Source organism: Macaca thibetana, chromosome 11 (assembly GCF_024542745.1).
Source record: "Macaca thibetana thibetana isolate TM-01 chromosome 11, ASM2454274v1, whole genome shotgun sequence".
Classification (NCBI taxonomy): domain Eukaryota; kingdom Metazoa; phylum Chordata; class Mammalia; order Primates; family Cercopithecidae; genus Macaca; species Macaca thibetana.
Genome location: NC_065588.1, coordinates 103,553,154 through 103,571,992, shown reverse-complemented (window position 1 = coordinate 103,571,992; position 18,839 = coordinate 103,553,154). Strand labels below are relative to the sequence as shown.

The 18,839-nt window shown below is 48.0% G+C and overlaps 2 protein-coding genes across 3 annotated transcripts in view; both read right to left on the bottom strand.

The window, feature by feature from the left end:
• PWP1 (PWP1 homolog, endonuclein) overlaps positions 1-18,839 on the bottom strand; it is a 753,749-nt gene that overhangs the window by 319,426 nt on the left and 415,484 nt on the right. The window lies entirely within an intron of this gene.
• The window catches only part of ABTB3 (ankyrin repeat and BTB domain containing 3), a 338,029-nt gene that overhangs the window by 261,871 nt on the left and 57,319 nt on the right, over positions 1-18,839 (bottom strand). The window lies entirely within an intron of this gene.

Sequence of the window (18,839 nt, the reverse complement as noted above, 5' to 3'; positions counted from 1 at the left end):
ACATGTATTAAGTGCCAACTGTGTACACAACACCAGGCTTAGTTCAGCAATGAATGATATTTCCCACCTCACAGAGCCTACAGTTGTGTACACGAGATGGGCTTTCACTGCAAATTAACTGATTGCTACGGAAACATGGAGTCCTATAGAAGGGAAGAACAGAGATGGAATTTGGTCAAAGACAGCTCTTCTGAGGGAGTGAGGCTGACACTGAGAGATTAGTTAAGGCTAGGCTGGCAAAGAGAGGGTCCCACTCTGAAAGACGAGAACGAACAAAAGCTCGGTGATGAGAACAATCTGGGCCCAGACACAGAACAGAATGACCTGCATGGCTGGAGAAGGTGAATGAGAAGCAGAGGCAGGGAGGGAGAGGCAGGGCTGGATCACACAGTGTCTAGTGGGCCATGGCAAGGAGGCTGGGTTCTAGCTACCTCCCTCTAAGAAGCCTGGGTCAGATCCCCAGGAACAGTTAGGAGAGGGTCCCTGCGAAGGAAGGAGATAAAAACACAAAAGCACTGGGCTCTACTTCCAGGAAAACAGCTTGACAGGCTGGGAGAGCAAGGAAGCCCAAAGAAGCTAGCTCATGGGAAGGACCCCGGCCTGCCATGACGCCCAGGAAGGAAGGGGTGCCCAGAGAGAGGGGTCTTCTCCTTGTCATGGTGGGCATTTGTTAAGCACTTACTGTGTGCTCTTCACAGGGCTGGACAGCATCCATTCACTCATGAATAGCCCACAGGGTTGGTATTGCCAGTCTGTTTACAGGTGAGAAAACTGGAGCTCAGAGACAGTAACTTGCCTTTGATCGCACAGCTAACAAGCAGCAGAACCCAGATCTGAAGTTAGAAGATCCAGTTCCAGAAACTGAGCACCGTTTGTTGGTCCCAAGTGTTCCTGAGAAACTATTGAATGCTATGCACCTTCTCCCTAGAAAATGCACATGCGCGCGTGTGTGCACACACGCACACACACCCATCACACACAGGTGCAGGAGCCTCAGAGGCCTCTGTGAAGCAGAGCCCTTAACCTTGGGCTAAGAATGCCTGGCTAAGGAGCCACTACCAACATGCACACTGGGATTCACGAGACTAACACTCAGGACCTCTGCAGTTGAAACCGTCAAAGGGGCCGGGCACGGTGGCTCAAGCCTGTTATCCCAGCACTTTGGGAGGCCGAGACAGGTGGATCACGAGGTCAGGAGATCGAGATCATCCTGGCTAACACGGTGAAACCCCATCTCTACTAAAAAAATACAAAAAACTAGCTGGGTGAGGTGGCAGGCGCCTGTAGTCCCAGCCACTCAGGAGGCTGAGGCAGGAGAATGGTGTAAAACCGGGAGGCGGAGCTTGCAGTGAGCTGAAGTCCAGCCACTGCATTCCAGCCTGGGCGACAGAGTGAGACTCCGTCTCCAAAAAAAAAAAAAAAAAAAAAAAAAACCGTCAAAGGTTATTTTCTCATTATATGAAAGGAAGACAATGGCTTAAATAGAGAAGACCTAGGTTAAAGTCTGGGGTCCACATGTGTGCTCTTAGGGAATTCATTTTGTCTCTCTAAGTCTTGAGGTCTCCACCTGTAGAATTCAGATGATCATTCCCTTACAGGGGAGTGGGGAGGTGGAAGGATCAAATGTGTTTAAGTGTTAGTCACTGTTATGCTCATTCCCTCTACAAGTGCTCTGTGTTTTGGCCAAGCTGGTTTACCCACTCTCTCCCCAAAAAGACCCCCTTCTAAATCAGCCTCCCTTACAAAAGGTGGTCCAGCCTGATAATTAGGATCCCGATTGTGGTGCCAGAATGCACATAATTGGAATTCAAATCCAGCTCCACCACTTTACACACTGTGTGAACTCAGACAACTGACCTAACCCCTCTGTGCCCCAGCTTCCTCATCTATAAAGCGGCAATAATGATGGCACCCAATTCACTGGATTGCCTGAGGGTTCAATAAATTATTTCATTTTATTTTTATTTTTGAGACGGAGTCTCACTCTGTTGCCCAGGTTAGAGTGCAGCAGTGCGATCTTGGCTCACTGCAACCTTCATCTCCCAGGTTCAAGTGATTCTCCTGCCTCAGCCTCCTGAGTAGCTGGGATTACAGGCACATGCCACCACACCCAACTAATTTTTGCCTTTTTAATAGAGATGGGGTTTAGCCATGTTGGCCAGGCTGGTCTCAAACTCCTGACCTCAGGTGATCCCCCCACTTTGGCCTCCCAAAGTGCTGAGATTACAGGTGTGAGCCACTGTGCCTGGCCAAGTTCAATAAATTAATTCGTGGAAAGTGCTTGTAGCCCTGTGAAGCCCATGGTATGTGTTATTAAGTTAAACTATTACCACTCCTCAGACCTTTTTCCAAATTCCAATCTATTTTTTTCCAATCATTTTTTAAAATTCCACTTTCTCTGAGGAACAGCCTCCAAGATCATCAGTCTGTGTCCTCTCCCTCCACCCTTGGTAGTACCATGTCAGCACTAACCAGTATTGTTGGTTTTATCTTTTCCTGTTTACCTATCTTGTCCCTGCAATCAAGTTCTCTGAGGGCAGAAACCAGTACTGACACTGCCTCCCACCACTTCTTAGAACCTGGTACATCCTAATAATTCAGTGAATATTTGTTGGCTTGTTTAATAAGATTTGATTGAAAGTGGCAAGCAGACACAAATGTGTACCACCTTCCCAGAAGAGAGGATGTCATAGAGGAAACAGCATAGGCTTTGGAATCAGGCTAATCTGTCAGAATCCAGGCTCCCTCACTCAAGGCTTGCCACCTAGCCTTGGGCAAGTTATTAAGCATCTAAGGCTATTCTCTCATCCATAAAAGGAAGATAATAATATCCACCTCCTAGGATAGGTGGGAGCATTAAATACAATAAGATACTCTATAGGTAAACCACACAGTAGGTACTTTTTAAAGTCACATAGGTTCATTGCCCATGAGCTGTGTGACTTCTCCATGAAGGAGATGTCTCACTGTGGTAGCTGATCTCCAAAGGGGGTCCCAAATGGACCACCCCTCTCAGTGCCATGCCCTTGTTTAGTCTCCTCCCACACTGAAATCTAGACAGAACTTTGACCAGAGAATCAGGCATGGCAGCTTCTGCTTTTGAGCTTTTGGAGGCCCTGAATACCATGTAAGAAATCCAATTATTGTGCTGAAAGATCATGCAGAGAGAACACATGGAAAGACATCATGGAAAGGCTTTGGGAAGAGGAAGTGGTTCTCTATCAGGGACACACACACACACACACACACACACACACACGCCCCAGCATCCCACCTGACCTCACACTTGCAACCATCTTCCACAAAGGCACCAGACACGTCAGGGAGTCATCCTAGATGTCCCAGTCCAGTAGAGCCCCCCAGCTATCTGCAGCCCCCACTGACATTGTTGTAGCAGAAGAACCACCCAGCTGAGCTCAGTCAACACTCGGAATTTGTGGGATAAGATGGTTGTTGTTTTAAGTTACTATGTTTGCGTTGGTTTGTTTCACAGAAATTAATAACCAATATAGTCACTCTGGACAGGAGTGTTGGAAGAGGCCAAATCCAGAAAGTTGAGTTGCCATGCCAGCTTCAGAACCTGCAATCTAAACAGATTCTTATTAGGGGGCAGAATGTCACTGTGGGGAAACATGTAGGCTCAGATGTCAGACTGTCTGGTTCTATCATTTATAAGCTCTATCGTTTATGATCCTTGGGGAGTATTCCTGCTTATACCTCAGTTTTCCTACCTGTAAACTAAGATGATAGTGAGCTTAAATGAGATAAAGCATGCAATATGCCTAGTACATAAGCATTAAAAATGTTTAGCTATTATGGGGGAGAGACTAGAGGAAGTAGGTAGTTACAGCTTGAGTCACATTGCTTCTTTAAACAGTTTTTGTTTAAATTTCTAAAATTTCTCAAACATTGTTGCAAATTTGTTGAGGTGAATCCCACAGCCTCTGGTTCCATTTTCCAACCTCAAGTATTCAAAATAAGCTTGTGATCTTTGAAGTACAGAGGTGCAGTCCCAATTACCACAGGTTAACACCCACCTGCAGCTCATATCTGTTTCTTTGAAAAAGGAAATTAAAAAGTTGAACTCTGATTTTTAATGTTCATTCACTCCAAGAGGAAAAATGTAAACTTGATGCTTTTCCTCTGAGGAACAAAGAACACAAAATCTGAGCAAACTCACTTGGTCTTTGTTAACGTATCCATGGAAGAGCTGAAGAAAAAACCCTGGCTCCTGATAACCATCACCATCATTACCAACTTAACAACTTTCATTATTTATCTTTGAGCATTTCCTATGTGCCAGGCACTGTGCAAACCCTTTACATCTATTAGTAGAACCCTAGGTCAATTCAGAATACAAAGGGCAGGGAAGCAAGGAATATCCAACAGAGACTTGCTGGTGCTGTGCAGATGCCACTTGCCAGGCCCCTGCATGGGCCTTCAAGGGCTCCAGGATGGCTGGCACAGGCCTCCAGCAGGAGGGGAAGAGGGGAGAGGAGACAGGAAGAGGGAAGAGGGAAGAAGAAAGGGTGGGAGTAGGAGGGGAATGAGGAGGAAAAGAAGATGAAGAGGAGGAAGGAAAGAAGGAGGAGGAAGAGGGGAAAAGAAGATGAGGAGAATGGGAGGAAAAGGAGGGGAAGAGGAGGAGAAAATGGTAGAAAGAGAAAGAGAAGAAAGAGGGGAGAAAGAGAGGAGAGAAAAAGAAGGAGGAGGCACATAATAAAAAGTAGGAGGAAGAATTAGGAGGAGGAGGAGGAAAAAGAAAAAGAGGAGAAGGATGAGGAGAAAGAGAAGGCAGAGAAGGGAGAAAGAAAGAAGAAGGGCCAGGTGCAGTGGCTCACGCCTGTAATCCCAGCACTTTGGGAGGCCGAGGTGGGCAGATCACCTGAGGTCAGGAGTTCGAGGCCAGCCTGGGCAACATGTTGAAACCTCGTCTCTACTAAAAATACAAAAATTAGCAGGCGTGGTAGTGGGAGCCTATGATCCCAGCTACTTGAGAGGCTGAGGCAGGAGAATCACTTGAACCTGAGAGGCAGAGGTTGCAGTAAGCCAAGATCACACTGCTGCACTCCAGCCTGGGCAACAAAATGAGACTCTGTCTCAAAAAAAAAAAAAAAAAAGAAAAAGGAAGAAGAAAGAAGAAGAAAGAAGAAAGAAGGAGAAGGAGAAGAAGGAGAAGAAGGAGAAGAAGAGGAAGAAGAAGAAGAAGAAGAAGAAGAAGAAGAAGAAGAAGAAGAAGAAGAAGAAGAAGGAGAAGGAGAAGGAGAAGGAGAAGGAGAAGGAGAAGGAGAAGGAGAAGGAGAAGGAGAAGGAGAAGGAGAAGGAGAAGGAGAAGGAGAAGGAGAAGAAGAAGAAGAAGAAGAAGAAGAAGAAGAAGAAAAAGAAGGAGGAGGAGGAGGAGGAGGAAGAGGAGGAGGAAGAGGAGGAGGAGGAGGAGGAAGAGGAGGAGGAGGAGAGAAGAAGAGAAAAGGCAAGGAAGAGAAGGAGAGGAGTAGGAGGAGGGGAAGGAGGAAGATGAGGGAGGAGGAGTCTTAACTATTTAGGGGAATAAGGACCAATCCCATGAAAAAGTCAACAAGGCTCCTGTGTGAGACGTGCATTTATATTGGTGCTAAATTTGAATTAATTGCACAAGTCAAAAACTATCAAGTCCCAGATGGCAGGGGCAGGTGTCCTGACTGTTCTGAGGAAGGAGTCACTGCTATGGCCTGGTGGTCTAGGAAGGTCCCAGGGACAAGACGTACTTAACCTAGCATGCTGCCTGGCACAGAGCAGTTGCTTTAAGATACTGTTCAACAAATGAATGAATAAACTCAAAAATGAGACACCTACTCTGCCCCTCTTCTTTGAAGTACCTGGAACACTTGTTACCATATCAATATTACAGCTGGTGATTTGTTTAACATCTGTCTTCCCCACTGAACAGTCATCTACAAGCTGGCAAAGACTTTGCCTGGATTGCCACTGCTGAGCCCTCACCACCTAGCCCAGTACTTGACACATAGTAGTCCCTCAACAAAAATTCACTAACTAAGGTATAGGCTGATCAAGAATACAGACTGCCTACTACCAAGAGGGGCAAAGGAGACTTACCCACAGGAGCAGGCTCAAGGTGGGGGAGAACGTTTAAAGTGGATTTAGAATGCAGCTGACTTGGCCAGGCACAGTGGCTCATGCCTGTAATCCCAGCACTTTGAGAGGCTGAGGTGGGCAGATCACCTGAGGTCAGGAGTTTGAGAACAGCCTGGGCAACATGGTGAAACCCCGTCTCTACTAAAAATACAAAAATTAGCTGGGTGTGGTGGCGGGCGCCTGTAATCCCAGCTACTCAAGAGACTGAGGCAGGAGAATCACTTGAACCCAGGAGGTGGAGGTTGCAGTGAGCCGAGATCACACCACTGCACTCCAGCCTGGGCAACGAGAGCGAAACTCTGTCTCAAAAAAAAAAAAAAAAAAAAAAAAAAATGCAGCTGTCTGATCCACACCATCTTCTTGCAAGTGTGTACACACACACACACACACACACACACACACACACTCTTTCCATTTCCTTCAACTTCTCGGCCTCCCACCCAGGGAAGCCCAGGGTGCTGTGACATATCAAGGACATCACCACGACATGACATAATTAGAAAGTTGTGTGTGGCAGCTGCGGGAAAAGGATGTAACACAGAAAGGCTGAGCAAGACCAAGCAGCCGGCCACTCAGGGACACCCACCCTGGTCTGCTCTATAACAAAGGCCAAGGGAATGATCAGTCAGGGCTGTGGGTTCACTAGGCACAGGCTGACTCAGGACAGAATGGGGGGCAGATGCTCTTTTAGCTTTAGAAATGTCCCCCAAAATCCCTGCAGATCCTGAGATGCTTCCCCCAGGCCAACGTCATTATCCCACTGATAATAGAACACCTCCCTTCTGCTAACTGCTTTACATTTATAAGGGGCCTTTATCTATATAATCTCATTTGAAGAGTCATTCCATAACAAACATTTATTGAGCATATACTACACGCCAAGCTCTGTGCTATGCACTGGGGATACAGCTACAGACAAGACAGCAAGATGCCTGCCCTCATGGGGCATGTAAGGATGGTTACTGGTCAAGAATCCTACAAGCAAATATCAACTGACAACTGATTCATGACAAGGGAGAGGAATATAGTCTTCTGTAGTCCTATCAGAGTGGATAACTGTGAACTAGCCTTGTTAGGCAGGTAGGACGATTGATTGAGGCCTGAAGGAGGAATGGAGTCTACTAGATAAAAGGTAGAGAGGTGGGAAGAGTATTCCAGCAGAGGTAAGTGCCAGTGCAAAGGCCCTGAGGCAGGAGAGAACAGCTGTGAGAGATGGAAATAAGGTAAGTCTAGTAAGGCCTCATTTTTACAGATGAGGAACTAAAACCCAGAGAACACTGGGTCAAGGTCACACAACAGGAGCTGGACCAGAACTCAGACTTCTCACTCAAACCCTGGTTTTGTGAAACTCCACAGAATCCTCAAAGTTCCAGGGTCCCCTTTCCCAGGCCTGCTGTGGTCCTGGCTCAGGCCAGGCTGGGCATGTCGGTAAGGATGGCAGAAGGGTGGGGGCAGGGCTGTTCTCACAAGGTCTTCCAGGCCAGCGAGGAGCAGGAAATGCCAGAGAACGCCCATTCTCACAAGATTACCCAAGTTGAGTCAGGGCTTGGGGAGGGTGCACGTAGCTGTTGGGCCCCATGAGCCATCATACTGGCAGAGCAGCTGTGATTGGCAGCTCCGGGGGGCCTGGGCAAGGACCTAGGTGGGAGCTTTTCCAAGGAACATCTCAGCCCTGCCAGGCAGAGCACTGCTGAGTCAGCAAGCACCACACCTCGGGAAGGCTTCTCGGAACCTCACCCCAGCCGGCAGGAAGGAAGGACAGGCCGCCCCCAAACCTGATGATGCCAGTTAAGTCAGCCTGTCATCAATTATAATCAAATAACTAATATTTGTCATGTAATGGGAGACCACACCAGGCACTGCTCTCAGCAGGCAATGCAAAGGTGTGTAAGTCAACAGTCTGTCACCCTTAGGTGTGTTGACTCACACACCTTTGCATTGCCTGCTTAGAGCAGTTCCCAATACCTTGCTTTATTTTCATCACAGCATTTACCACTGCTGGAAAGTATTCCATGAGTTGACTTGTCTATGTCCAGCCCACAAGAAGGCAAACTCCATGAGGACAGAGCCTGTTCATGTCCGTCTTCTCACTGCTGCATCCCCAGCACCTGTCACTTACTCAATACCTAAATGTGGGATGAGGAGACAATAAAAAGAATGAATGAATGGCTGCCTTTGAGGAAAGAAGAAGCTAGATCAGGCTTATTTTCACTGCTCAGTGAGTAGGCATCAGAGTCTAAATCCAGTCCAGGGAGAAGTACTGAACTAAGCCCTAGTATGAGGACGGGCAGAAGTGCAAGCGATCAACAGATACACAGAAGAAAAAGCTACATGACACGGTGTGGAGGGGCTGAGAATGCCAGAAAGTCCAAGCTACCACCTTGGTTTCTGGTTATAACCCCTGATTCCAGGGTGATTTTTATAAAGTTGCTCCGTGAGCAATGCCTCCTGCAGTGGAGGCTGTCGGCTTTCCTTGCAAGCTCTGCTGGCAGGTTCAGGGCCGTCCTGCTGAGTCTCTTCCCAGGAACTGCTCGGCCTAAGGAAGGCCTATCTCAAGGTCACACCCGCTCCTGGGGCAGCTGTATCCAATGACTAGTTGGTGTGGGGGCACAAAGACCTGGCCCCCTTGTCTGGACTGGGGACAACTCTGGAGAGCTATTCCCAGGGGACGGACTGAGGCCTATGTTGTGAGTCTATCACAGCTCAATTTCTCTCTCTGACCAGTTCTGCATCCCTGAGTTAACCCCAGGGGCAATCCCCAATAAGTTTCCTTCCGGCACCTCTTAAGAGTCTCTTTTCCAGGAAACTCAACCTAAGACACCTGCCAAGAGGCACTTAGGGAACAAAGACACCCAACCAGGGTCTCCATCCTGGGCCAGTGCCACTGGCTCTCTCAGCTAACCTATTTTTCCTTCTGCTGACATTTGGGGAGGCTTCTTTTCCTCATTAGAAATGGTCACATGCTCGTTAAGGAAATTGTTGGCTGTGGAGCCAGCCTGCTTGAGTCGAAACCCCAGCCACACCCCTCCTAGCTACATGGCCCTAAGCAGGTCTTTTCTGCTTCCTTATTTGTAAAATCGGTTTCTACCTCCCTGGATGTTGAGAATCACACATATCAATACATAGGAAAATCTTTGGAACATGACTTGGTGCTCAGCAAATGTCCCAGACAAGTGAGCTCTCAGCTACTGCCATTTTTGTCAGAAGCACACTTGTTTCCTCACTCCCATAGAGACTGCAGCTGTGTGGGTCTGGAGCGCAGCATGCTCAGCACACCTGGCTCTGACGCTCATTACTGGGTGGATGGATAGGTGGATGCCTGCACACCTGGACACTTGGAGCCATGCTCGGATGGGTGCTCTCTTGCTGTTCTATCTTACACAGCCCCCTGGAAGCTTTCACAATGAAAGGCCCTGAGCAGATGGAAGACCCTGTGATTATCTGAACTGTCTGAAATTTCCTTATCACTAATTCAGTTCACCTGGGGACACACCATTTCCATAAATCAGTCAACCACAATAGGCTCACCCAGGCAAAGCATAAAGATGACAATAATAATCACCTGTATTCATGCAGTGCCTTTGTTCTGCAAAGCTCCAAACAGTCGACAATCATTATCTCATTAATCCTGCAGCCATCTCTGAAAGGTAGGCAGAGAACAGGTGCCTGTCCCCTTGAATAGGCAGGAAAGCAACACTGATAACTGCAAACACTTATTGACCACTTACTAGGTGCTGGGCTCTCACTCAGAACTCTGTTAGGTAGTTGCTGTGGTTATCCTCATTTTACAGAAGAGAAAACCAGAATCTAGAGAGGTTAAGGAATTTAATAAGCCAAGGTCACTTGGCTGGCAAGGAGTGGAAGCAGGATTCCACCCCAGGCAGCCTGTCTCTGGGGCCTTCTGGCTTCACCTCTACACCAGGTTGCCTCTCAAAATGTGGCACACACACAGGCAACAGAGGCAAATGCTAAAGTCAAGGCTGTGGGTGGAAGGCACCAAGTGGTCTCTGGCCAGCTGTACATGCAGGGCAAATGCGGAGGGCCTATAGGCCTGCCTTCTGGAATGGGTCTGCACCCTAAGTGTGGCACTCACTGGCTGGCCAATCTGGCACCCAAACGAAGAGCTGCAAAGTAAACCGCTGCAGTCATTTGGCTCTTAGCTGGAATGATCCTCAGAGTGGGCCTTGACGTGGGGTCAGGGAGAACATAAGCGAACTGGAAGCAATGAAGGGCAAAGGTGACATTGAGGAGGTGAGGGGACGCAGCAGGGGCACTGGCAAGCCCATTTTCTTCTTCATGTCAAGGACCCTCCTACCCTGCAATGAGTCCAGGCAGCAGTTACGAGGATTATTTTTTTAATTATTACTATACTTTAAGTGCTGGGATACATGTACAGAACATGCAGGTTTGTTACATAGGTATACACGTGCCATGCTGGTTTGCTGCACCCATCAACCCATCATCTACATTAGGTATTTCTCCTAATGCTATCCCTCCCCTAGCCCCCCTACCCCCCAACAGGCCCTGGTGTGTGATGTTCTTCTCCCTGTGTCTATGTGTTCTCATTGTTCAACTCCCACTTATGAGTGAGGACATGCAGTGTTTGGTTTTCTGTTCTTTTGTTACTTTGCTGGGAATGATGGTTTCCAGCTTCATCCATGTCCCTGCAAAGAACATGAACTCATCCTTTTTTATAGCTGAACTCCATCATCTCAGCCCAAAATCTCCTCAAGCTGATAAGCAAGTTCAACAAAGTCTCAGGATACAAAATCAATGTGCAAAAATCACAAGCATTCCTATACACCAATAATAGACAAACAGAGAGGCAAATCAAGAGTGAACTCCCATTCACAATTACTACAGAGAGGATCTTTTAAAAAGTAGTCAAATCCCACCACACGTAGAAACCTCGAGTGGCTTTGCATCCAAACTCCTTCCCTTGACAGACAAGCCCTGTGTGGCCAGGTCCCCGCCCATCTCTCCTAAAGCCTCCCTCCCCTGGGCCCACTATATGGCAAACACACTCATTCTTGCAGGCCTTCAAAAGCAACCAAACTCATTCCAAGTAAGTCACCTCCTCCAGGGGGTCCTTATGGAATGCCCAACCTGAGGGAGTCCCATCACCTTTAGACATCTCCACTGTAATTCTCTTCTTGGTCTTATGCTGGCTGATTTGTTCTTGTTAACTTATTTCTTCATTTATTGTTTTTTTCTGCCCTAATTAGAATGCAAGCTCCACGGTTTAGGTGTGATTTGGTCACGACTGCATCTCCAGCCTGGAGACCATAGGGGGCTCAATAAACATTTGTGGAATGAATTATAATAAATTGCACATATAGAGTAGTTATTACATGCCAAGAGCTATCTCTGCGATTTACATAAATTAGCTCATTTAATCCTCCCAATGCCCTGCTGAGGCTGATTCTATTATCATCCCCATTTTACAGCTGAGGGAGCTAAGGCAGGAGAGGTTAAATAACTGCAAATCACAGAGCTGACAAATGACAGGACCAGGATGCAAATCCAGAGGTCTGGCTCTTACTCCATGCTCCACACACCACACCACGCTGCAGTCGGAATGGTTCCCCCTGCCCTTAGGATACAGCCCCAACTCCTGAAGACAATGTGGAAGCGTTTGATGAACAGATCTAATCTCCTTTCTAGCCTCATCCGTTGCCATTAATTCCCTGACACTGCCCAGCCCTGAGGAAGACGCTGCCCTCTCTAGTCTCTTGCCATCTGCCCTTGCTGTTCCCACCTGGAGCTCTCCTCTTTCTTGGCCAACTCCTTGGGTGCCAGTGTAGGCAGCCCTTTATTAGGAAGCCCCTTTGCATACCTTAGGCTGAATCAGATGCCTGCTTGGCATCCCCAGATTACTCTGTACTTTCCCTAAGCCTGTACACAGCCCACTCTTGTGGGGCATGTGTGTTCACCTGTCTGCAGAGACTGCACACCCATTCATTTGTTTCAGCAAGTACTTAGCACATGCCCCTGAGTGTCCAGCCTACACTTCTAGGTGCTGGGGAGACAACAGTAGGCAAATCCAAGTCTCCACCTATGCAGAGCTACCTTTCTAGTAGAGGAAACAGACCATAAACAAAAATGCAATGAAATATCAGGGAGAATGATTAAGACACAGGCAGAATAGAGGAAAAGAGAATAATGAAGAGGGGTGGGTAGTGTAGACAGAATGGTCAGGAACAGCTATACATTCATTAAACCAGTGGTCTCCAAACAGTTTTGATCACACATCCCTATCATTCTTATGTATACCTCCCTGATATGTGACTATATATTTAATTATAGATTATACCAAACCTATAACTGAATATATAGTATAATATTGGAGACACGTACATAGCATATATAATATACTGCTGTACTACTATATCATATAGCTTATTATAAAATATACACAAAGTATATACATACTAAAAGGATAAGAAAAAATGTTCTAGAACATTCTTCTTGCCCTTTCGTGCACATTCATGCATGTACCCTGTTTTGGAGACTATTGTGACAGAATGGCAGCTCAGCTTAGGGTTAAAAAGAAAAATGCAGGCAAAGAAACAAAGCCACTCCCTGATCCTTGCTAATTACACTCAGCAGGCACCCCAAAATAATTTATCAAATGACTCGGCATGGGGTTCAGTAGATGCTAGGTAAATCAGCCTTAGACAGGTCATTTCCTAATTCTTGGTGTCAGTTTCCCCACCTGTAAATACAGGGTGTGGTCCTCCTTGAGACCACACAGAAACAAAAACCTAGGTTCAGGTTCACTCAGCCTGTTCCCTGACCAAGAAGGGGCCAACTCAGTCATGTTGGGACACACAGCCAAGTTCTGGCGTGGGCAGGGCTTTCATCTGCTGGCTTTTTATTGATTTTTACTGGTTTACATGGAAGGAAAAGAATGCAAACAAAGAAACAAAGGCACTCCATCCCTAATCCCAGCAAATTATGCAGAGATTCAGGAGAGTAATGAAAACCATAAAGCATGCTCTGAAATAAGAACTCCCAATCTTCCATAATCTTTGGTGATAAAACGCAAAGCAGCAGGCCAGTGACACCCATTCATAAATACTGTCTGTTTACCAGCGCTCAGTTCAGAACACATTTGCTGGTGCTGAGAACCTATACTGCTGTACCGCACCCTGGGAGTTAAGGACAGGTCTTTCAAGGGTCACAGATGAATCACAGCATCGTGCAATGCCAGGGTTGCAAGGGGCCTGGGAATCTGTTCTGCTGGAAGGTGGATAGATGGCTGCCAGTCTGCTTTCCTTCTGAACTGCAGCCAGACACAACACTGTGAGGAGTTAGGGTGAATATAAGCTCATTGTTCAGTTAAGGAACTTGAGCCCAGATAAATCAACCTGTTTCAGAGACATGGAGCAAGGAGTGGAGCCGAGATTGAAAGCGAAGGCTTCCTGGCAGCTTGTCCGACTGACCCTTGTTCTTCTGGAGGGCTCTGTAAGCTCCTCAGGGCTGAGTCAGTCTTTGTCATCTCTCTGTTTCCAACTGTCCCAGCACTAGGCTTTGCTGGTAGTGGGTAATGATTAAAATTGAGGAAGGAAGAAAAGGAATGAGAAAGGATAGGATGTGGGGGATATTCAATTTGTGGCTGGTGTATTGGTCCATTTTCATACTGCTATGAAGAAATACCCGAGACTACGTAATTTATAAAGAAAAGGAGGTTTAATGGATTCACAGTTCCACATGGCTAGGGAGGCCTCACAATCATGGCAGAAGGTGTAGGAGGAGCAAGGCATGTCTTACATGATGGCAGACAAGAGAGTGTGTGCAGGGGAACTGCCCTTTATAAAACCATTCAGATCTCATGAGACTTCTTCTCTATCACAAGAACAGCACAAGAAAAACCCACCCCCATGATTCAATTACCTCCCACGAGTTCCCTCCCATGACATGTGGGGATTATGGGAGCTACAATTCAAGATGAGATTTGGGTGGGGACACAGACAAACCATATCAACTGGTCTAACACCAAGAGCAATGCCAACAACCATGACCATTTATGGAGCCCTTACTCTGCACCAGGTGGAGCAATGAGGGCTTTAAATGCAATGTCTCACCTACTTTTCCAGCAACTCTATGGGAGTTCACTATTATCCCAATTATACATAAGGGCAAAGGGAGGCTCAGAGAGGTTCAGTAAATCGCGTAAGGTCATTCAGCAGGTACATGGTAAGTCCAGGATGTCAACTTTGATGGCTCTGGTGCTTAACCACTACCCCACACTGCCTGCTGCTGTGACCAAAAATCAAGCTTCTTTAATTCCTTCTGGCATCATCTACTACTCTGTGCTACAAAAGCAGGAGCAGCTCTCACATCAGATGCAGGCAGAATCCCAGTGACTCCTATTTTACAGCCTCCTGGGGAACCCCAATGCTTGTCCGCAGGGCATGGCATGCAGCCAAAGACCCATCAGGGGATGTTTTCACAAGTGACAGGAGATCCATTCTTATTCCCAAAGACAGAGGGAGCCAGCACGGTTGTAGGTTTGGGCATGAACAGTCAGGACGGGCTGTGATAAGGGAAAAAGGGAAGGCAAGCCAGTGTGTAAAGGCAGAACCAGACAGCTCAAGGGAAATGAGGGCCTGTAAGGGAACAAGGTGGGAACAGGTGGGCTTCTCCAGGTGGAGGGGGACTAAGAGGAGGGGGCGCATTGTTGGACAGCCCTAGCTCCCCTACTTACTTGCTACAAGACTTTGGACAAATTATCTATGCTCCCAGAGCCTCAGATCCTCATCTATAAAATAGGACAGTATCTGCCTTATAGAGTTGTTATAAGGATGAAATACCATAGTGTGCACATACACAAATTGCTTTAAGTGCAGGTCCTGGCATATGGTGAGTGCTCAACAATTAATAGCAATTTGTGGTGGCAGTGGTGCAGTCATTGCCAAATGATGTGCAAAGTAAGGGGATGAGCAGGAAGATGCCAAGAGGAAGCAAACCCATCATCCCCCAATATTTAAGTGACTTGAGGTTAAGAGACCATGTCTGTCTATAGCCAAGCCAAAGAAAGTGGTTAAGGGACATGCCCAAGGTTGAGTCACAAGTGTTTTCTGGACAGGGACCATGGCTGAATCATCTAATATCCCAGCCCTTGGCATTGGCTTTGCACAAAGGGAGCACTCCACTGGTGTTTGTGAAATTTACACATGGCTTGGTCTCCTGAAGTCTATGATGAGATTATGTTTCCCACTTTTTCCCTTTGCTTGGTTCCCTTTTACTTCCCTACCTGCTGATTCATTTATCTTCTTCCCACACTTCTTGAGCATCAAGTGTGTGTTGTGGTTCTTCTGGAAACTACAAGGGGATTAAAACAAGTCTGGAATGGAGCTGTCATTGATTTAAACACGATTTGGCCACATCCTACTGCCTTTATTACATTTGGCCACATCCCACTGCCTTCCCAAAACAAGGTCTTCCTCTTGGCTGTGTGTCCTGTGTGCAATGGTAATCCCATTTCTGCCTTTCTCATTCCCAAAGCATCCGTCTTCAACAGGCATTTGCCAAAAATGACCATGGTGTGTGTTTACAGTAGCTCAGCAAAGAGTTATTTGTCTAACCAGAAAACATCACAACTCAGAACCACAATGAGGAGCTAGATTGACAGTCACCTCCAAGCACATGGTCACCTCCAGCACATGGGGTCCTCTAAGTCCTAAGACAAGTCCACAGGTATCCAGGGGAGACATCCCTGAGGCAAGTTGGGTTCCCCAAGAAGCAAATGAGGAGACATAAATGAGCACTCTCTCTCTCAAGGAAGTGTTCTTGGGCTCAACCCCAGTGGCAGGGAAGGGTGAGAAGCAAAACTGGACAGAGGGAGAAGTTAGACTGTGATGCAGTCTCAACAGAGGCCTCAGCCCATTCTAGTGGTTGTTAGCAAGCTAGGATGATGCTTTAATCAGTCCCTGGACAGGGGCTGCCTAGGGAGAGGGGTGAGGCTTTGGCCCAGAAGCTCTCTCAAACAAGGTCAACTTCCAAAGGGGACTGAAAGCTGACAGCTGTACCAGCAGCACTCCCCTCAGCTGTGGGGGGAGGCCCTTCAGTCCTGAAGGGGTATCTGAGCAGTGCATCTCCATACCCAAGACAGTCCAGGTAGTAGCCACTGACTCTTTTTCTTCGTTGAAGAGCAGAAAAACACACAGCAGTGGTGAGATGTCAGGCTCTGGACTCAGACGGGCCTGGCTCAAACGGAGAATCTGCCCCTTATATCTCTGGGCCCCTGACCTGAACAACAGGGCTGCTGAGAGCACCTTGCACATTCAACACAAGGGTTGTAGGGTTGAATAAAACGACAAGTGAACCTGGCATATAGTAATCACTCAATAAAAGGCAGCTCTGATCATCATTACGTAACTCAGAATGAAGGAGAAAACTGTTTGCTCTGGGCCACAGCAGTAGTATTTGTTTCTCACTGCTGAGAACCTATACTGCTGTACTGCACTCCGGGAGTTAAGGGCAGGTCTTTCAAGGGTCACAGATGAATCATAGCATCATGCAATGCCAGGGCTGCAAGGGGCCTGAGAATCTGTTCTGCTGGAAGGTGGATAGATGGCTGCAGGTCTGCTTTCCTTCTAAACTGCAGCCAGACACAACACTGTGAGGTGTTAGAGTGAATATAAGCCCATTGTTCAGTTAAGAAACTTGAGTCCAGAGAAATCAACCTGTTTCAGAGTCATGGAGTAAGGAGTTTGCAGCATAAATGCAAATTCATTTATTCATCCATTCATCAAATATATACTCAAGGCCTACAATTATGTGCTGGGAACAGTTCTGGGGACCAGAGATGCAGTGGTGACAAAATAGAGAGAGCCTGGCCCTCCTGGAGTTGAGTGAAACAAAAGAACCAAATATGTAACACTCTGTGAAGGAAAATATGGCCAGAAGAGAGGACAGAAGGGGGATGGCTGGGTCGCAGGGTGGTGAGGGAGGGAGAGGAGGACGTCTTCCAGGAGGTGAGCAAACACCAGACAGAAGTGAGGATGGGGGCCATGGGGCTGTCTGGGGGACACCATCCCGGTAGAAGGAACCGCAAGGGCAAAGGCTGAAGCTGAGAGTTGCTGGTCTTATCCAAGGGATAGCAAAAAGGTCCCTGGGCCTGGAGAGTGACAAACAAGAGATGGGGCACGGGTAAGTGGGCTGGAAAAGCAGCCCAGCCCAGGCAGGATGGTACAGAGCCTCAGCCAAGGCTGAATCCAGAATTGGTGGGTTCTTGGTCTCACTGACTTCAAGAATGAAGCCGCAGATCCTTGCGGTGAGCAGTGAGCATTAGAGTTCTTAAAGATGGTGTGTCAGGAGTTTGTTCCTTCAGACATTCAGATGTGTCCGGAGCTGCTTCCTTCTGGTCAGTTTGTGGTCTCGCCAATGGGAGTGAAGGGGGAGATCTTCGCACTGAGTGTTACAGCTCTTAAAGGTGGCCCATCTGGAATTATTTGTTCCTCCCGGTCGAGGGTGTTGTGGTCTGGCAGGCTTCAGGAACTAAGTTGCAGACCTTCATGGTGAGTGTTACAGCTCATAAACGCAGCGTGGACCCAAACAGTGAGCAGCACTAAGATTTATTGCAAACAGCAAAAACACAAGACTTCTACCAGTGTTAAAGGCCACCCGAGCAGGTTGCCCTTTTATTCCCTTATCTGGCCCAACCCACATCCTGTTGATTGGTCCATTTTACAGAGAGCTGATTGGTCCAATTTACAGAGAGCTGATTGGACCATTTTGACAGGGTGCTGATTGGTGCATTTACAATCCTCTAGCTAGACATAAAATTTCTCCAAGTCTCCACTAGGTTAGCTAGATACAGAGTATTGATTGGTGTATTTACAAATCCTGAGCTAGACACAGAGTGCTGATTGGTGTATTTGCAATCCCTCAGCTAGACACAAACATTCTCCAAGTCCCCACTAGACTCAGGAGCCCAGCTGGCTTCACCTAGTGGATCCCGCACTAGGGCTGCGGGCCGAGCTGCTTGCCAGTCCCATGCGGTGCACGCGCACTCCTTAGCCCTCGGTCGGTTGATGGGACAGAGCGCAGCTGAGCAGAGGGCGGTGCTCGTGGGGGAGGCTCCAGCCGCACGGGAGCCCACCACGGCAGAGTTTTGGGCATGGGGGGCTGCAGGTCCTGAGCCCTGCCCCGCGGTGAGGCAGCTGAGGCCCGGCCAGAACTCGAGCACAGCACCAGCAGGCGGGCGCTGCTCAGGGACCCGGTGCACCCACTGCAGCTGCTGGCCCGGGTGCTAAGCCCTTCACTGCCCTGGGCTGGTGGCGCCTGCCAGCTGCTCTGAGTGCCAGGCCCGGCGAGCCTGCATCCGCACCCGCCGGAACTCGCGCTGGACTGTGAGTGCCCCACGTAGCCCCAGTTCCCGCTCGCTTCTCTCCTTCCACACCTCCCGGCAAGCAGAGGGAGCGGCTCCGGCCTCGGACAGCCCAGAGAGGGGCTCCCAAAGTGCCATGGCAGGCTGCAGGGCTCCTCAAAGCGCTGCCGGAGTGGAGGCCGAGGCCAAGGAGGTGTCCATAGTGAGGGCTGCTAGCATGTTGTCACCTCTGTCACCTCAGCCTCCTGGGTAGCCAGGATCACAGGCACATGTCACCACACTCAGCTAATTTTTTGTATTTTTAGTAGAGACAAGGTCTCACCATGTTGCCCAGGCTGGTCTCAAACTTACGGGCTCAAGTGATCCTCCT